Raw genomic sequence first — 20,095 nt, 5'->3', positions numbered from 1 at the left:
GAACGAGCGGCCGCTTACGAGCGGCTCTGAATCAGGCCCTAAGGCCACTGCTGCTGTGAATTTGTATGCATCGGCTGTGTAAAAATATGCAACTGTTGCAGCCCCGGGATTTGTACTGAGATGCCCAGAGGCAGCTTTGCAAATGCAAGTGTTTACTGTCTAGAGGATCGCAATCGCAGCCTGTGACATGCCCCTCCCCCCCTCAAAACTGGTTGTGACATGCCTGCATTTTCATTGCAACTTTCTTGTTACCTCTCCCAAATGCTCCCTGACTGTCAATCACACTGCGACCAAATCCTTGCTGCAAACATCAACAGTAATGGAACCTCACACAAGCACAGTGTGACTCATACAGATGTGCTGATCACTGATAATCACTGAACTGTGTAAACATTGGAATTAGGACCTTTGTCCCCACATTTAATCTTAAAATCAGGACTTTCCCCACCTTGCCTGATAGTGCAGGATTAATTAAATTTATGGTTATTGTGCATCTGTGTGGGATTTGTATGTTTTTCCCATGTCTGCTTGGGTTTTCTTGAGTGCTCCGATTTCCTCCCACACTCCACTAACATAATAGTGCAGCATGTTACTTGACTTCTGAAAAAATATTAACCCTAGTGGATATTTGTATCCATGTGATAGGGTTGTACTCTCCACTGGGGCAGGAACTAATGTGAATTACTGAATTATTCTCTGTAAAGAGCTGTGGAATATGTGTGTGCTTTATAAATAACTGTGGAATATGCATGTGCTACTGTATATAAATAAGTGATTGAATATCCCCCTTATATACAGTATGAATTTGTGGCTGTTTTATGATCACCTATTGATTGTTGAGTTTCTTGAACTCAAAGATAAGTAGGCTGTGAAAGTGGACTTGTTCCAAGAAACACATAGTGCTAATAAAGTGTGATTTATTGTTTCTATTTGTTCTTTATATTATCCATTTTTCTACACATTTTAATATTTTGGGTATTTGTGCTTTTCATGTGTTCTGAGTAAAATATTGTTTTATATGTTTTTGTTGCTTTCTTTAAAATCAAATCTGACACTGTATATTATTTGATGTGTTATTTATTATATAAACAATTAATGTATTTGCTGTATAAAAACATTAGTGGTCCACTAAATTGGAACACTGTTGCACACATATTTAAACATATAAATGTTAATTTGAACCTGAAAATCAGTTTGCACATTTGTATATACATAACTCTCTAGGTAGTGAGTAAAACCTGTTCTCTGATTAGTTTTCCAATGATTTTCATTACTTTCAGTATTCTTACAGATCTATAAACTACAGTACTCAACTAAACCCTAATTATACAAAATTCGACAAAAATATGATTGTCACAAAAGGATTCCCCCAGCTGCGTTAGTTGTGCTTTTTTCTTGTATCTTTGAAAGCTTTGTTGGGAAGCTTTATTTTCTCTAATAGTCGCAACTAACTCACCTGGTGCTTACCAAAATTGTCATCACTACCAGTAAAACATGTCATTAGGCCAAACCCATCTCAAATTGAGGTTTTAACCGACTTCAGGGATATGGCCAGCCTTCTGTTAGCATAAGAAAAGCAAAAGGACTTTAATCCAACTATAAATGAAACCTCTAGTGTTTAATTTGTAAAGAATACCAGCAGCTCATTTAAATTAGAAGTAATTAAAACAGATTTTTCAGGTCATATGGATGCTCATTAACCATCAATCATTCGATGAATAAGTTATGTTATCCTAGCAAATGAAGATTTGAAAAAACAGCTTCTCAAGTGAAGTATGGCACAATGCTGCTGTTTTGTATGTTACCTCTTGTACAGTCCTGTGACCATCTTGCTGTACATAACAAATAAAAGATAGTAATTACAATAATAGTCTAAAATGTTTAAATCTAGAAATGTTAGTCATGTAAATAAGCAAGCAAAGAATGCTTCCTAGTTATATTTGTATAGCTTGGCTGTTGCAAAATAAAGTAAACATATTAATATTTTATCCTGGTTCACAGAGGTCCCTAATTTCTTCCACTTATATATGATATGTCCTTGAAAATGTCACTTTTTTAAAACCAGCTGCACAGTAACATTTGCACCTTTTCTACATGCTAGATTCAATTCCTATAAATTATTCTGACAGATTTAGAATTTAATATTTGACATGATGGGGATTGTAGTATTCCAAGATCACTGAGTCCGTATCCAATGAGTAGTGCTTAGAAAAACTGTCTCTGCAAGTTATTTAAAAATATTAGCAGGAATGTATTATTTTTTTCCAATAGAATATGTAACACTTTACTCTATGTCTCTTTCAGAAAAAGATGAGGTGAAAATCACACTGCTGAATGGTACATACTGTAGCACCATCTGGTGTCCAATGAACTACGTTTTACAGTAATGATCTTATTTTATATAGAATTGCATTGTGGGAATCTGTATATAAACAACTGCAAAATATACATTTATATTCGGCAACCTCTGATATCACTATTCATCAAAGATTATATCTTTCACTATGTTGGATATGTTTAGATATTCCTCATCCATGCCAGTAAATGACAAATATAACATCCATTGCATTTATAAAGACATGCCTTATTCATTCTTGGTTTTTTACTTCCAATTTATCTCAGTCAGAGATCATACTCATCACAAACACACCCTGCATCAGCTCTTCTTCTAGGCTCTCCCTCATACAACATATACCAAAGTATACTAAAATGTAATTTAAAGCAAAGGTAAATAAAATAATATTTTTTTAAAATAAATACGTATTGTTATACAGTTACTACTGATGTATGCACCCCTACTTTGATATATGAAGACAACAGTAGTTCCCTAGGGTATCCACAAAAAGAGTGTGCATTCTCCTACAGTATATAAATGATATATTTATCTTTATGCAGAAAACACAATTCATGACACTTTTACATAATTAATACAGTGTGCCGGACACAGGACATTACTTACTGGGAAAAAAGGAGGGGCTGGGCTGCACATCCTAATCTTAAACATAATAATAGGTGCTACCATGCTGAGACCTGTAGTTCTACAGCCCACAAAAGGGGGAAGATGCAAGTGCACACTAAAAGCACTTAGAATGTTAATGATCATAATATTTATAATAAATTCCAACAAATAACATGGTTTTATAAGTAAGGTTTCTTAGTACATGTTTGGCCAAAGATGTTTGCCCACCTACCACGTCACGGTGAACCTCTTAAGGTGGGTCCCTAACATCCCTAATACAGACACATGAAATAATTTATCCAGGACTTTTTTCTGTGTTACTTACTGGGTCTGGCAGCATTGGGGTCCTGACCGGCGGCAGGCAGTGGGTGGAAAGTCCCCGGCTAGTGACCTGCTTTCAGCTTCTCCACATCCGTCCGAAGCGGCTGTACATGCTGGCGGTCACGGCTTTCCCTAGGGGTGCACGCGCCATCCTTTAGGAGGATTTAAATGGAGAAGCACACCCCCTAGTGATGTCACAGGAGGTGCCAAATTCACCCACTTCCTATTTAAGGGAGACTCTGGGTGCACTCAGAATATAGGCTCCAAAACCTTACTCAGTGTTTCCAGTGTTTATTGCTACTCGTTCCTGATCTTGGCTTTGTTTGTGACCTGCTTTGCTCAGACCATCACGACCATCGGGCTTGCGGCGAGACCCTTGTGGTAGGGTCTCGTCTGCCTCAAGCCCCAGTGAGCTTCCGGCTCTAATAGAGCCAGAAGCTCACTATTGACATCACTGGTGATGTCAGTAGGGCAGCCCTCAAATGGCACGCATTCCTTTGGGAAATGTTGATCAACTCCCCGTTTTGCTGCGAGCCCCAGAGTGAGTGATTTCTCGCTCCAGGCCTCACACACGTGCAGCAGCGTGTGCACTGCCCAGTCATCGACCCACTTGCGAGCGCTATGTGCTTGCGAGCGGGTCTGAATCAGGCCCTTAATACACTTGTTGAGTCTCATATGTAAGATTTTAATGAACAAACAAGAGGTTGAAGGAAATAATCTACATAGTGTGAAAGCATAGAAGTGAGGGACCCACATCACAAAATAATAGGTCTCTAAGTGGGTGATGATAGGTATTAATGAATTTTGGGTAAATGATAATAAATCTGTGTAATGGGGAAAAAGCATTAAATACATCCATTCATCTCTGGAAATGAGCCAATCAGCCATGGTTTCATCTCATATTTCCTTTGGTGATCTTTTGAAAGTGTCAATAGGGTTCTTTTCCAAAACATGATAAAGACAGTAATGCTCAACTGTCTCTTTGCCTCTTTCATGTAATCTGGCATTCTGGATTATTACCCTTCCCCCTTTTTTAGCTCTCTTAACAATAATATTAGGATAATTCCAAAGATTAGCCATAGCCTGATTTTCTCCTGCTGTTACCGTAGATTGAACCACTTGCTTTTCTTCTAAGAACAAATAATCTTAAAATTCCAAATGTTATTTTGTAAAAACTTTCAACATGGGTACAATTTTCTTGAGTTGGGAAACATTCAGATGTAAGCTTGAAATTCTTGTTCAAAGAAAGTATGGAATCTCTATGAGAAATGTCATAAAAAGGAACCCCTAACTGAGATATTTCTGTTTACCCCTCTTCTAGGAGTTCCTCAAAATTCCTGAGCTAGTTTATCCTGAGTGTCAATTAGAATAGAAGGTGCTAGTCTGTTATTCCCCAGATATTTCTTCCCACAAAAAAATATTTCTTCCTACAAAAGAACAAGTAAATCAATTAAATTCAATGAATAGGTCAAAAAGATTAGCAACTGCTATGGGCACAACATTTAGATATTTTGCTAGAAGTTTATGTTCATCGTCACTTAAAACTTTATCAGATAAATGAAATATACCTTCATGGGTTACTTCTATTTTTTCTTTATCTGACATTTTACCTCCTCTTTTTCCTTATTTGTCTTTGACATTTTAGTGAATCTGGAGCTAAAACATGGTAGGCATCCCTGTTCTGGAATTCTTCTAGTAGAAGATGTTGAACTTTCATTAACAAAAGTTTTATTCTCACTAGAGATGAGCGAGTCCGGTTTAATGAGAACCAGATCCCACCCGAACTTTGTGATCTGGGCCAGGATCCAAGTCCAGCTCAGGTTTTCCCATCAGACTTGGATCCCAAAATGTGGCAAAATGTCTTTAGCTTGCTGTCAGGTTCTTGTGGGTTTTGGATACTATAAGGGTACCCGGTCATCGGTGCCATTTCACTCCGGCTGTGGGGAGTGAAGTGAACAGATGTGCTGTGTTTGCCCAGTGGTGTTGTGTCTGTCCAGTGGTGCTGTGTCTGTCCAGGGCAGGGGATGCTGTGTCCATCTGGGGTTGCTGTGTACATCCAGAGGTGGTGTCTGCTGTGTCCATCCAGGGGCTACTGCTAGGTCCATCAAGGGGCAGTGGCTGCTGTGTCCATCCTGGGACTGCTGTGTCCACCCAGGGACTACTGTGTCCATCCAGGGCAGGGGCTGCTGTGTCCATACAGGGGCAGTGGCTGCTGTGGCCATCCATGGCCTGCTGTGGCCATCCAAGGCAGGGCTGCGGTGTCCATCCAGGATTTGCTGTGTCCATCCAGGGGCAGGGTCTGCTGTGTGCATCCAGGGGTGCTCTGTCCAACCAAGGGTGCCCAGTGTAAAAAATAAATAAAAGCTAAAAATAAATAAATCCTAATAAAAGCTAATAATATATATTTTTGTGCTGTAACCCAGTGTACTATATTATTATTATTTATTTACTGTGTCACTGCCGGTGAGACAGCTGTGTAATATTCATTCACATATTGTGACACTATAAGTCATAGTGCAGTGTAATATTCATACACATATTGTGACAATGTAAGTGTAAATGCAGTTAAATATGCACGTATTGTGACACTGTAAGTGAAAATGCAGTGCAATATTCAACATGTATTGTGACACTGTAAGTAGTAACCCATGTATTCATAAAAAATATTGTGATACTGTAAGTGGTAGCGCAGTGTATTCATAAAAAGTGTTGTGACACTGTAAGTGGTAATGCAGTGTTTTATTCATAAGAAATATTGTGACACTGTAAGTGGTAGCTCAGTGTAAAATATTCATAAAAAATATTGTGACACTGTAAGTGGAAATGTATTGTAATATTCAACAAGTCTTGTGACACTGTAAGTGGTAGCGTAGTGTATTTATAAAAAATATTGTGACACTGTAAGTGGTAGCGCAGTGTATTATTCATGGAAAATATTTGACACTGTAAGTGGAAACGCAGTGTATTATTCCCTAAAAATATTATGACACTGTAAGTGGTAGCACAGTGTACTTATAAAAACTATTGTAACACTGTAAGTGGAAACAGTGTATTATTCATAAAAACTATTGTGACACTGTAAGTGGAAACATAGTGTATTATTCATAACAAATTTTGTGACACTGTAAGTGGTAGCACAGTGCATTCACAAAAAATATTGTGACACTGTAAGTGGAAATTTAGTGTATTATTCATAAAAAATATTGTGACACTGTAAGTGGAAATTTAGTGTATTATTCATAAAAATATTGTGACACTGTAAGTGGTAGCACAGTGCATTCATAAAAAATATTGTGACACTGTAACTGGAAATTTAGTGTATTATTCATAAAAAATATTGTGACACTGTAAGTGGTAGCTCAGTGTATTATTCATATATTGTGACATTGTAGGTCATTGATACCGCAGTGTAATATTTCAAATTGGTACAAATTTACATGTGTGATGTACCCCACTTTGTTCTTGTTGATATGGAGAATGATCAGTTGAGAGGAGAGCAGGAACCACATACTAGTGCTGGAGCTGCTACCAGTGCAACCAGTCATGGCAACACTAGTCCATCTACGTCATCTGCTAAAGTCAATGGCCAAGAGCATACAGGGCTTAAGTCAGGCCATCTAAAATCAAAGAAGCAATCCTTTACAGTAGTAAAGAAAAAAACATCAAAGGGAAAGTTATATGCAGAAAGACATAAAATTGGCAACATGCCTTTCACCACATGAAGTGGCATGAAAGGCCTTGGCCTTTATTTATGACTGGTGGTTCTGCCTCTTATGATGATGTAAGCTTTGGTCTTGGCCTTTATTTATGACTGTTGGTTCTGCCTCTTATAATGATGTAAGCCCTTTTCCCAGTAGAAGTTTCAAAAAAATTAAAATTGTTAAGGCACAGGAACCAACTGTGCACTCAGACATATCACAAATCCCTGAGGAGATGCTAAATGTGTTGGTGGGTGCCATGTGTGATTCTGACCTTTCCAAAACTGTGCTCGAAGAGGAGCCTCCTTCCACCACTTGTGCATCCTCTGCAAATGTGGGGATGAGCAGCACAAGTCAACATGCTGACATAGAAATTGAGGATGCTTCTATGGAAGTGCACCATGATGAGGAGGATATTTTTGTAGCTGACGCTAATAAGGACATTGATAAGGAGGATGCTGCTGATGAGGATGATGTCTATGAGGATGTTGTTTGTATAAATCAAGCCCCAGTGGAAGCAGTTGTTGCCCATGACAAGGAAAAGCCCATTGTCTTGCCTGGGCATAAAACTAAAAAATCCACTTCTTATGTGTGGAATCATTTTTACCCAAACCCAGACAACAATTGTCAAGCCATCTGTACCCACTGTCATTTCAGAGTAAGTAGAGGTAGGGACCATAACCATCTAGGGACCTTGTACCTGTTACATCATCTACAGCGCATCCATCAAAAGTGTTTACAAAATTTTGAAACTTTGGCTAAAAAAGTAACAAAAAGAAGTCCAGTGTCAACTAGCTCCCTTCTCTCTGCTAGATCCAGGCACCTGGCATCTTCACCACCAACACCTTCATCAACAATATCCTCAATCATGATTGGAACTAGTCCTGCATCCAATTTGATAAGGTAACTCAGTTCTACCCTATCCAGGAATCCTTAGAAGAATCCTTGAGTGCTATGCCTGCTGCTGCTGGGAGTGGATCTACATCCCAGAAGGGGACCAGAAGACTACTAGTAGTAATTTAAAAAAACAATTGACTGTTAAACAATCCTTTGCAATGGGGAGCAAGTATGACAGCAGTCACACAGTTGCACAGAGGATCACTGATGCCATAACATCTATGCTGGTTTTAGATGTGCATCCGATATCCGCCATTAGTGCAGTTGGTTTTAAACAATTGTGTTCCTCTGTGCCCCCTCTGTGTCCTCACTACAAAATCCAATCTAGGTTCCACTTCTCTAGAAACCAATTCCCAGCCAGCACAGAGATGTTAAAAAAAACTTAATTAGTGTCCTCCAAAATGCATTTGTACCCAATGTCCACTTAACCACAGATATGCGGACAAGTGGAACAGGGCAAATGCAAGATTACTTGTCTGTAACAGTCCACTGGGTGGATCTATTTCCTGCAGTGGCACCAACAGCAGCATCTCAGAAAAAGCAGCTCATTAAGAGGCAGGCTACTCTGTGTATCACCAATTTCAATAAGAGGCATACTGCTGAATACCTCTTAGAAAAACTCAGGGAAGTCATTGCAAAATGGCTTACCCCGCTTAGACTCTCCTCTGGATTTGTGATTTCTGACAATGCCACCAATATTGATAGAGCATTATAGAAGGGTGAATTACAACATTTCCCATGTTTTGCTCACAAAATCAACTTGGTGGTGCAATTTTTTTATAAAAAATAACAGGGCCATTCAGGAGATGCTCTCTGGACATTTTTGCCATTCAGCAGATGTATGTAAAAGATTGCAGCTCCTGCAAGAAATGTTGAATTTGCCCTGTCACCAGCTGAAGCAAGAGGTAGTTAAGAAGTGGAACTCAACCCTTTATATGCTTCAGCAAAAAGCCATCCAAAGCTACACAATGAACTATGACATAGGAAGATGAGGGGAAATGTACCTTACTCAAGCTCAGTGGAAAATACTTTCCATGTTGCGTAAAGTGCTAAAACCCTTCGAAGTAGTCATCTGTGAAATTAGTTCAGACACTGCCAGCTTGAGTCAGGCAATTCCCCTAATTAGACTATTGGAAAAGCAGCTTGAGAAAATGAAGAAGGAGCTAAAATTAAGCAATTCTGCTAAGTATGTTGGAATGGTAGATCAAGGCCTATATTTCCTTTGCCAGGATCCAAGGGTTGTCATGATCAGATCAATACATTTTGGCGATCATGCTGGATTCTAGGTTTAAGTAATACATCGTGTCTTCCTTCCCAGCACACACAGATTTGAAGAGATGCAAAGAGCTGTTGGTAAGCAAATTCTCAGCTCAAGTGGCACATGATGCAGCAATGGCTCCTCCTTCAGATTCTCCAGCAAGTTCAGCTGCCAGGAAAAAAATATTAACTTTCTTAAAAAAAAGATCCACTGGTGATGCAGATGAGTCAAACAACCAAGTTTAACATCTGATTGAGTCTAAAAGAATTGCTTACAATTAATAAGACCTCTACCATGACTCCATCTGATATGGTCAGAATTCAAAGAACGGTTGATGACTATTTTAATGATAGGCTCCAATTAGGCATGTCAGACAGTCTGTTTCACTACTGGCAGGAAAAAAAGACAATTTGGAGGTCCTTGCACAAACTGGCTTTGCTTTACCCACCCTCCATTGTGTACACAGAAAGAGTTTTCAGAATAGCTGGGAATTGGCGTAGGAGGCTACATATTGTCAAATAATGGAAAAGATGATGCTCATCAAAATGAATTACAAATTTCTAGGGATGAGCGGTTTGGATTCTGTGGAATCCGAACTGCTCCAAAGATCAGGGATCTGAGTCCACCCGAGCAGGGGCTCGTGTGTTCCTGCCTGACTCGGATCCCACTGTGAGGCCAAATGTCATCCTCCTGATGACAGATTCCATGAATGAATAAACCTGTGTAAAAAATATGGTGTGACCCCTCCCCCAAAAGACCAAGCAGCTCCAGGATTTAATGAACTAGTGCTGGTTGTCCAAAATATGGGGAACAAATGATGTAAGGGTCCCCCATACTTAAGCACAACCAGAACATGGCTAGTCATAACCAACCCTGGTTGCCAAAATACAGAGGACAAACGCCTTAGGGGTCCCCCTGTACTTTGAAAAACCAGAACTGGGCTCTGATCCAGTCCTTGTTCTGGAAATACAGGGGGAAAAATGCATAGGGTCCCCCTGTTTTTTCGAGAACCAGCACCAAACTTTTTGTAGATGGGGGCTAAAGCAACAGCCAGGGTGGTGGGTTGATAGTGTAGGTGTAGTGCATTTTAAATTGTTTAAAATATTGTCTTTTGCTGTGGAACTGCAGGTCCCAGCAAGCCTCCCCCGCATGCTGGTACTTGGAGAACCACAAGTACCTGCATTTGGGGCATTACGGACCCCCTGGTACCTGTAATTCCATTGCAAAAGCAATATTAAAAAAACACAGGACACACACACCGTACACAGTATAAGTTTATAAAACATACATGCACTCGCACATATACACACATGTACTCATACACACCTATGTGTCCCTGTAGCATCGGTCCCCTTGTCCAGTAGATTATCCATAGGGTACCTATGGAAAAAAAACATACTCACCTTTTCCTATGCATGGCTCGGTCCTCTTCGGTCCAAAGTAGGCATCCATGGTCTTCTTAAAATAAAAAAACAAATAAAACCGAGCCATGCAACAGATGATAACCACGATGGCTGTTATCTCCTAAATGAAGAGCTCAGATGCCCCTAGGCTTTGTAGAGCCCCCGCCTCTCTCAGCCAATGAATGACTACCTCTATTGAAGTCAGTGGAGAGCCGCGGGGTAACTAAAGTTTACTTTGAGGTTCTCACCATTGACTTCAATGGAGGGAGCCATTCATTGGCTGAGAGAGGTGGGCACTGACCTCTCTCAGCCAATGAATGCTCAGATACAGCTCTACAAAGGCAGAAGCCACATCTGAGCTCTTAATTTGGAAGGTAACAGCCATCGTGGTTGTTGCCTAGTGCGTGAATCGTGCTTTTTTCAGTTTGTTGTGAGAGGGAGAAGACCATTGATGCCAGGTAATGTAGGTGAGTATGTGTGATTGTGTATGTATGTATGTATGTATTAAAACTTTACTATCATGATGTGTGTGTATTGTGTTTATTTAAAAATGTATTTACAGGTGAACTACAGGTAACAGCAGGCAATTAATGCCCTACATGCTGGTACTTGTGGTTATCCAGGTACCAGCATGCACGGGAGGCTTGCTGGGACGAGCAGTTCTACTGTAAAGACAATGTTTATACTCTTCTTTTTTTACACTGCACGTACACTATCAACCCACCACCCAGGATAGCCCTGGGATATTAGCCTAGGCCTGGGGTGCCCTGGAGAGGGGGACCCCCCATTGGGGGGTCCCCAGCTCCCCAGGTATTCCCAGTCAGGGATGACTAGCAGTCAAGGTTAATGCTTCAGCTGGGGGGCCCAGTGAAAGGGCTCCCCTGGCTGTGGCATTAGCCCCCCTCTAGAAAAAGTCTGGTGCTGGTTCTGGATAATACAGGGGAACCTTACACATATTTCCCCCTGTATTTCAAGAACCAGTACTGGATCAGGGCCCAGAGCTGGTTGCTCAAAGTAGGGGGGACCCCTACGTCATTTGTCCTCCGTATTTTGACAACCAGGGCTGGTTTTGACTAGCCTGGTGCTGGTTGTGCTTCAGTATGGGGAACTCCTATGTTGTTTGTCCCCTGTATTTTGCACAACCAGCACTGGGTCACTAAAGACTGGGGCTTGTTGTTCTTTTGGGGGAGTGGTCATGCCGTTTTTTTTTCTACATAGGTTTCCATTTTTTAAACACAACAGCACGGATGGGTCTCACTGATCCCATCCGTGCATCTGTGTTTATTTTTCTACAGACATATGCATGCATCACGGATATCCCTGATCCGTGCAAGCATCTGTCTGCTATCCTGCATGATCCAAAGATTGTCAAGTCATTAGATCATGCATGACAGATCTCGTGACACATTGTGCAGCTTTGCTGTACATTGTGTCCTGGTGTGTCAGGGAGCTGCTGGGGAAAGTTCAAAGAAAATTGCTCACAATATCGCAACGTAAGCACTTTGGCCCTCATTCAGAGGCGCTCACAAAATGCGAGCGGTCGCTCTGAATGAGGGCGGCCACTTGGGTTTTGAAGTGTGGCCTCCTGGTCACTAGCTAAGCTGTGGGTTACCACCCACAGCTTTAGCGACCCGCCAGGTTGATGGTCACGATGGTCAAGACCATCGCGACCATTGGGGCTTGCGACAAGACCCTAAGGTTGGGTCTCGGCAACCGCAAGCCCCAGGGAGCTTCCTGCTCTGATCGAGCAGGAAGCTCCCCACTGACATCACTGCTGTCAGGGGGTCATTCAGACCTGTTCGCGAGCAAAGGATGCTCGCAAGCAGGTCGATGTTGTGCGAATGTGCACGATGGAGGGAGCTCCGTCGTGCTCATGCGCGAGACCCAGCGAGCGACGAGGAATACGTCGCTCGGGGTCTCGCACCAAAGGGGGCGTGCTGTCGATGGTGAGTGACAGCATGTCCCCTTTGGTGGGCGTGCCAGGGGCGTGGCTGCCAGATGGAGGCGTTCCTACAGATGGGAACGCCTACTGTCTGAAGCCGGCCCCACTGACATCAGTAATGATGGTAGTGGGAGTGATTTTGGCTCTGATAGAGCCAAAATCACTCCTGGGCTTGCGGCAGCGAGACCCTACCGCAGGGTCTCGTCACAAGCCCGATGGTCGCGATGGTCTTGACCATCACGACCATCTTTTTGGCCGCTCACATATGCTGTGGGTGGTTACCTACAGCTATGCGAGCGGCCAGGAGGCCGCTCCATTTTCAGGTAGGAGGGCACTGATTCTGGTCAGAGCGTTCGGCTCTGAATCAGGCCTTCAGTGTGGCCTCCCGCAAAATGGCAGGCATTCCTTAAGGAATGCCTCCGTTTGTGAAACTACCCCCCCACCACGCCTACAAAATGGGTCGAGCTGTCGATCAACATCAACAGCCACCCCTTTTGTATTTAGCTCCAGAGCAAGAGAATTTCTCTCTCACTCCGGGGCTTGTGCACGCGCATTGCAGCTGCTGTGTGTGTGCAGGGCCTAAACATTGACCCACTTGCGAGCACTCAGCGCTTGCGAGCGGGTCTGAATGAGGTTCATTGAGTAGTGTGTAGGCACCTTCACAAGTGGCTGTACTGGCAAAATGACTGTGTATAGGGGGTACACTGCACAAGGATGAATGGTGCACTATACTCTGCTGATTAAAGTGTTGAGACTCACAAGTGGCTGTGTGTACAAAAAAAGTTTAAAAAACTAAATAAACTTTCAATAAAGTTAAAAGTTTAAAAAGAGAGAAAAAAATAAACTTATTCGAGCAATAGCCCTTTGTGTATAAGCACCATGACTCCTTGGGCAATTTCCCTTTTGTGTGTATAAGCACTATGACTCATTGGGCAATAGCCCTCTGTGTGTATAAGCACCGTGACTCCTTGGGCCTTAGCCCTCTGTGTGTCCATAACACACAAGTACTGTGACTCAGTAGTGAGTGGCAGTGAGTGGCAATGTTTCATAGATGTGCTTTAAACTACAGTGCTGTCACTTGGTAACCAGCCAGCTCACTGCAGCCTTTGGCCAATAATGGTGAAAACAATATTGTGAGCTGTGAGGTGGTCTAAATTGACTGTAAATGACTGGAAATAATGTTATGGGGGTTAATAATACTTTAGGTACAAAAAATCCAAATTATGGGATTTTAGCTTTTTTGTAAATTTTTGTAAAAAAAAACAAATTCAGATCCAAAACCAGTCATGGCAGTTCTGGCAGATCCAAATCCAAATCCAAAGCCAAAGCCAGACGACGATTCAGAACCTAATCCAAATCCAGCTAAAATGGTCCTGCACACATTCCTACAAATTTCATGAGGAAGACATTTACATCCAAAAATTACAGAGGCATCTGAGGCTGTAATGGTGGATTCCAGTAGGGACAAATTAATATTGTGTGAAGATAATGTACACACTGATAAGGGTGAGGAATTGGATGATGATGTGACAACATCTTGCCTCTATAAAACCATAGTTCCTCAGAGATCATTGCCAGCAATGTCTGCTGCCCTTTGTTAGCTTGTTTTGTGGGGGCCCAAACAAACCAATTGCTTAAGACACAATTGGCAGTCCCTGTCACTGAAGTGATTGGTTTGTTAAACTGTGCATGTCCTGTTTACTATATACAACATAAGGGTGCATTATGCACCCATTGCATTATGTGCTGTTTGGGTCATTGCTGTCTGACATTTTTAATTTTATAGTTTACTAGCTGGAGTACCCGGCATTGCCCAGGATTTTAAGAATGTTTGTTTACACATCATCCACCAACAAAGCTCTCCTTAGGCAGGCCTCACGAAAAGTGTGACAAACTTCCCCATCAACAGTCCTATGGTCTTCGAAGGAAGTAGGACCTGTAATGGTGTAAAGCAAACTTTGGAGATAGAAGCATTCAAAATTGTCAGATGTACAGTGTAAACATGGCCATGAGCTTCTGTTGCTCTGATACCAGCATGACCATCTACAGCGACTCCCTGTTTTCTGCGTATAAAAACTTTTCGAGAAGCATTCCATTTGTAATATTTTGGCAGCTCACAATACAGTAGGGTCCTTGCAAAGTCATCATTTTGAGACAGTCTGAAGAAAGAAGTCAATGTTGTTGCGTAATTTGGTATAGTCAGACAGCTGAGAATGCTGGGAAAGCCTGCTAAAGCTCTCTTTGATAATAAACATTAAGATCATGACAAAACATGACAACACAAAACGCTTGCTCCGAGGACCTACCCATGTGCCGTAAGGCCCCACAATGAGCATACAGCAAAAATTGTGGTTTTTAATGAACAGTAATTAATTTCGATATCAAATTTTTTTAGTTGCCTCGGCCATGTTTTAATAGGCTTGTATGTAAAATTTCACTATCTTGGCTTGTAAACTGTGGATTTGTATATAAAGACAGCAGTTCAAATTTTCGCTTTTATATAGTAGAGAAGATAGAAAAGAAAAAATAGTAGATAAGCTAAATCCTTTTGTAATTCTGGACCTGACCTGTAGAGGGGTGAATGCTATGCAAAAATTGTGGTATTTAATTAATTAAAAATTAACAGTAATTAATTTCGATGTCAAATTTTTTTAGTTGCCTCCGCCGTGATTTAATACGCTCGTATGTAAAATTTCACAATCTTGGCTTGTAAACTGTGGATTTGTATAGAAAGACAGAAGGACAAATTTTCGCTTTTATATAGTAGATTAAACTGCCATCCTGTCTGCCACTGCAGTGCCATGTTGGAAGCTGAACTTCCACATGTTAGTGCCACCCACTGCTGTCACTTATTTATCCTAGTCAGCCAGCTGGCTCGATGCAACCTTTAGGCCTACACTGTATGAAATTAATATTGTGAGATGTGATGTGGTCAAATTTGATGGGAAATGACTTGAAATAAATGTTATTGAGGTTAATAATACTGTAGTAACAAAACCAGGCCCAAATTATGTGATTTCAGCTATTTTTATGATTTTTTTAGAAAAAATATATATCCACCAAAACCAAAACACTGGGGTCGGCGCACATCCTTAATTTTCACTAGAATAATATACATTATAATATACGTTAATGGAATTTTTGTGTTTGGGTCTTGCTGTTAAATGTTCTACAGAGCTCTTCCTTTTCTTGAAATTACTAGTCTCTAAGGACCTTTCATATGATCTAGGGAGATTTCTGTTAAAGCATTTGGTGTATTCATTGTAATTATTTGATTATTTGATCAAAAGACCTATGATCATTGCAAATACTAAGAGACATAATTTTATCTAGAATGTTTTCTTTTAATACTTAATTCTGAAAAATTCTTCTCCCATTTCTTGAATAGTGTAACAGACGTGGGATTTTGAAGCTGTGTTCCTGGGCTGGGCCTTGGACCTGTGTTATTCGACATAGATGTTTTCTGGAGGAGACTTGATCTGATGAAATTCCTATGCATGGAAGAGTATTAGGAACTTATGAATGAGTGCAATTAGTTGATAGAAAGCTGATAAGCTGATGGCAGCACGGGAGCTGCTAGGTGCGGCTAGGAAACCGTATGAAGAATGATGGTAGCATGGAAGCTACTTGGAGCAGCTGGGTAGCCATAAGATGAATGGTTTTAGCATGGATTCTACTTGGAGCAGCTGGGTAGCCGTATGATAAGTGTTGGTAGCACGGGAACTACTTGGAGCAGCTGGGTAGCTGTATGATGAGTGGTGGTAGCACGGAAGCTACTTGGAGTGGCTGGGTAGCCATATGATGAGTGATGGTAGCACGGAAGCTACTTGGATTGGCTGGGTACGGTGGCAGTATGGACTGCTTGGAGTGGCTTAGGAAGCTTAGGAAGCCATAATGTGAATGGTTGCAGTATGGACTGCTTGGAGCGGCTTAGGAAGCCATAAGGTGAACAGTGGCAGTACGGATGGCTTGGAGTGGCTTAGGAAGCCGTAAGAAAAAAGTAATTACTTGAAGGTAGCAATTACTCTGGGAAGCACAGTAAGGAAGCTCACTAGTCAACCTGAGGGACTTGTTGCACTGGCAACTTGTGACAGCAGTAGAGATCTTTTTATAGGATGTGCCAGCTACTAATTGGCCAAGACGAAGGGAGAAGCATTCCATTGGAGGAGATCGCATCACATGGCTGTGCCCATGCACCAGAGACCCATGGCTGAACCCACGTGTGAGACACCGGACCTGAGACAGTGGACAGAATGCATGAGCCAGCAGAGAGCAGAGGGAGAGATTGCCCACAGGAGCTGACTGGCGGGGAACCAGAGAGCCACGCCGCAGCGTCCTGAGAGGTAAGTGTTGGAGTTTGATTCTGGGGTCTATATTGCGGGTTGTGACAGTACCCCCCTCTTCATGAGTGGCCACTGGACACTTTCTTGGTTTATGAGGAAACTTCATATGAAAGGTCTTGACTAGACGAGGAGCATGCACGTCGGAAGCATTAACCCAGATTCTTTCCTCCAGACCATAAACCTTCCATTTGATGAGATGTTGAAGACAATTGTATAGACAACGAGAGTTTAAGATTCTGTCAACTTCAAATTCCTGTCATTGCTGAGTTTGGACTCTAGAAGCCTTAGGAGGATCCTTCTGAAATCTGTTGAGGATCAATTTTCAGAAGAGAAATATGGAAGGAATTAGGAATGTGAAGATATGGAGGTAGTCTTAGTTTGTAAGCCACTGGATTCAGGACTTTGGTAATTAGAATTGGACCAATATAACATGGAGTGAATTTCATTGAGGGAACTCGAAGCCTGATGTTTTGAGTGTAGAGCCAGATCATATCTCCAGATTGAAGACAAGGTACAGCTCGTCTTCTGAGGTCAGCAACTTTTTTATACAGAGCTGATGTTTTGGTAAGCGCGGACCGGACCTTTCTCCAAATATCAGAAAACTGTTGAAGAGACATCTTGGCAGCAGACACATCCAGTGTTTAAAGAAGAGGGAAATCTTGGACCCGAGGATGATGACCAAATACTGTAAGAAACGGAGTTGAATTAGTGGATGTGTGATAATGATTGTTGCAAGCGAATTCAGCCCATGGGAGAAGCTCAATCCAGTCATCTTGGGAGGAAGAGATAAAGGTGCGAAGGAACTGCTCCAGGTCCTGGTTGACCCTTTCAGTTTGTCCACTGGTTTGAGGATGATATGCAGTGGAGAATTTAAGTTTTACCCAAAGAGCCGAACAGAGTGACCTCCAAAACTTCACCACGAACTGTACTCCTCTGTCAGAGATGATTTCTTCTGGTAGACCATGAAGTCTGAAGATCTCCTTTATAAAGTTTTGAGCAAGTAATGGTGCAGACTGGAGCCCAGTAAGAGGTACAAAATGGGCAATTTTGGAAAACCTGTCCACAATAACCCAGATTGTGGCTTCAAGATGGAGGAAGGTCAGTGATGAAATGCATTGACAAGTGTGTTCATGGCTATGAAGGAATGGCTAATGGTTGGAGTTGCCTGGAAGGAGCCTGCTGAGGCACAGGGCCGGATTAAGGTCTGTGGGGGCTCCTGGGCAACAAACTTGTGGGGGCCCCTATATACCACCGTACCATTTTAATGCCCCTTATGCAGTGACCCAGTAGTGGTCCCCCTATGCTGTGCCCCCATTAGCGCCCCTTATATAGTGCCCCGAGACCCAATAGTGCCCCCCCTATGCAGTACCCCTTATATAATGCCCCAGTAGTGGGCCCCTTATACAGTGCCCCCAGTAGTGCCCCTTATATAGTGCCCCCAGACCCAGTAGAGGTCCCCCCATGAAGTGCCTCTTATATAGTGCTCCCAGTAGTCACCCCTTATGCATTGCCCCAGAAGTAGTCCCCCCTATACACTGCCCCCAGTAGTAGCCCACCCCTATTCAGTGCTGCCAGTAGTTGTCCTATGCATTGCCCCCAGTGTCCCCATGAAGTGGCCCCCCCTATGCAGTGCCCCTTACACACACACACAAAAAAAAGCCACAACTTACGTGCTCCTGACGCGAAAGCCGCTGTCCGCTCTGGCTCCTCTTCTCCTGCAGTATGGGAGAGACGTCAGCATCATGACATCACTCCCATCATCACCGGGGGGGAGCTGGAAGATGGAGCTCATAAGTGAGCTCCAGCCGGCTCCCTCCATTGAAGCAGCAGCCAATGAGAGTCTGTGTGACTCTCATCAGCTCCTGTAACATACACACAGCTGCCACCGGCGGGTGTGTGTTTGTCATTGTGTAGTGTGAACAGCGCTCACTGCGGTCTACACTACACTAGCGGCAGGGACACTAGTGGTGGGTGAAGCCACTGGCTGCACCGCTGCTAGTGGGGGCCCCTCTGTTTGAGGGGGCCCAGGGATGACCGCCCCTGTTGCCCCCCCCTTAATCCGGCCCTGCCAAGGCACTTTGTGCTGGGCACACTTAACACATGAGGAAACATAGGAGACAATGTCCGCTTTCATTGAAGGCCACCAATAAGATCGATGGATGAATTCAAGAGTTTCCTCAATACCAAAGTGTTCGGGGAAATGAGATGCAAGTGCCCACTGTAACAACTTTTTGCAGAGGTGGGATGCAACAAACGTTTTCTCGACAGGAAGCATTATGGAGACGTTGATGGTAGCAAACAAAGTTGGATCCAGGATGGGATGAACCTGTTCAGTGAAGTGTTTGGAACCACTTTCCATGGAATGAGAAAGAGCATCAGCTTTACAATTTTGTGATCCAGGATGATAGGAGAGTTTGTAGTTGAACCTAGAAAAGAGCATCGCCCACCTGGCCTGCCGAGGATTCAAACAATTAGCAGATTTTAAATACAGTGATTGGATACTGAGCCCCTTCTAATAGATATCGCCATTCCTTGAGAGCCAATTTTATGGCGAGTAACTCCTGGTCACCAATGGAATAATTCCTCAATGCTGGCAGAAATTTCCGGGAATAGAATCCACAAGGATGAAGTTTCTCATCTTCAAAATGTTGAGAGAGAACTGCTCCAAGTACCTCAGAAGAGGCATCAACTTCCAGAATGAACGGTTGTGTTAAATCCAGCTGCTTCAAAACAGGGGCAGAGATGAATGCCTGTTTAAGAGGTTGAAGGGCTGAAGTGGCTTCTACGGACCATGTGGTTGGGTCTGCTCCTATGCAAGTGAGAGCTGTGATAGGAGCCACCAGAGTGGAAAATCCTTTTACAAACTTGCGGTAATAGTTAGCAAAACCTAAAAACCACTGTATAGATTTCAGAGATGTTGGGATAGTTCAATCGAGGACAGCTTGAAGTTTTGCGGGATCCATTTGAAGATTAATTCCGGAGATGATGTACCCCAGAAATGGCACACTGGTTACTTCAAAAACACATTTTTCCAGTTTGCAGAAGAGTTGATTGGAGCGTAACCTCAGGAGGACCTTTTTCACTTGATTCCGATGGCTCGCTAAATCCTGAGAGAAGATCAAGATATTGTCCAAGTAGATGACCACACTCTTGTAGAGAAGATCCCAAAAGATTTTGTTGACAAAGAATTGAAAAACAGCTGGGGCATTACAAAGGCCGAAGGGTATGACGAGATACTTGTAGTGCCCATCTCTGGTGTTGAAAGCTGTTTTCC

Source organism: Taudactylus pleione, unplaced genomic scaffold, assembly GCF_031769625.1.
Source record: "Taudactylus pleione unplaced genomic scaffold, aTauple2 ptg000615l, whole genome shotgun sequence".
NCBI classification, from domain to species: domain Eukaryota; kingdom Metazoa; phylum Chordata; class Amphibia; order Anura; family Myobatrachidae; genus Taudactylus; species Taudactylus pleione.
Note: the sequence above shows the minus strand (reverse complement) of the source record.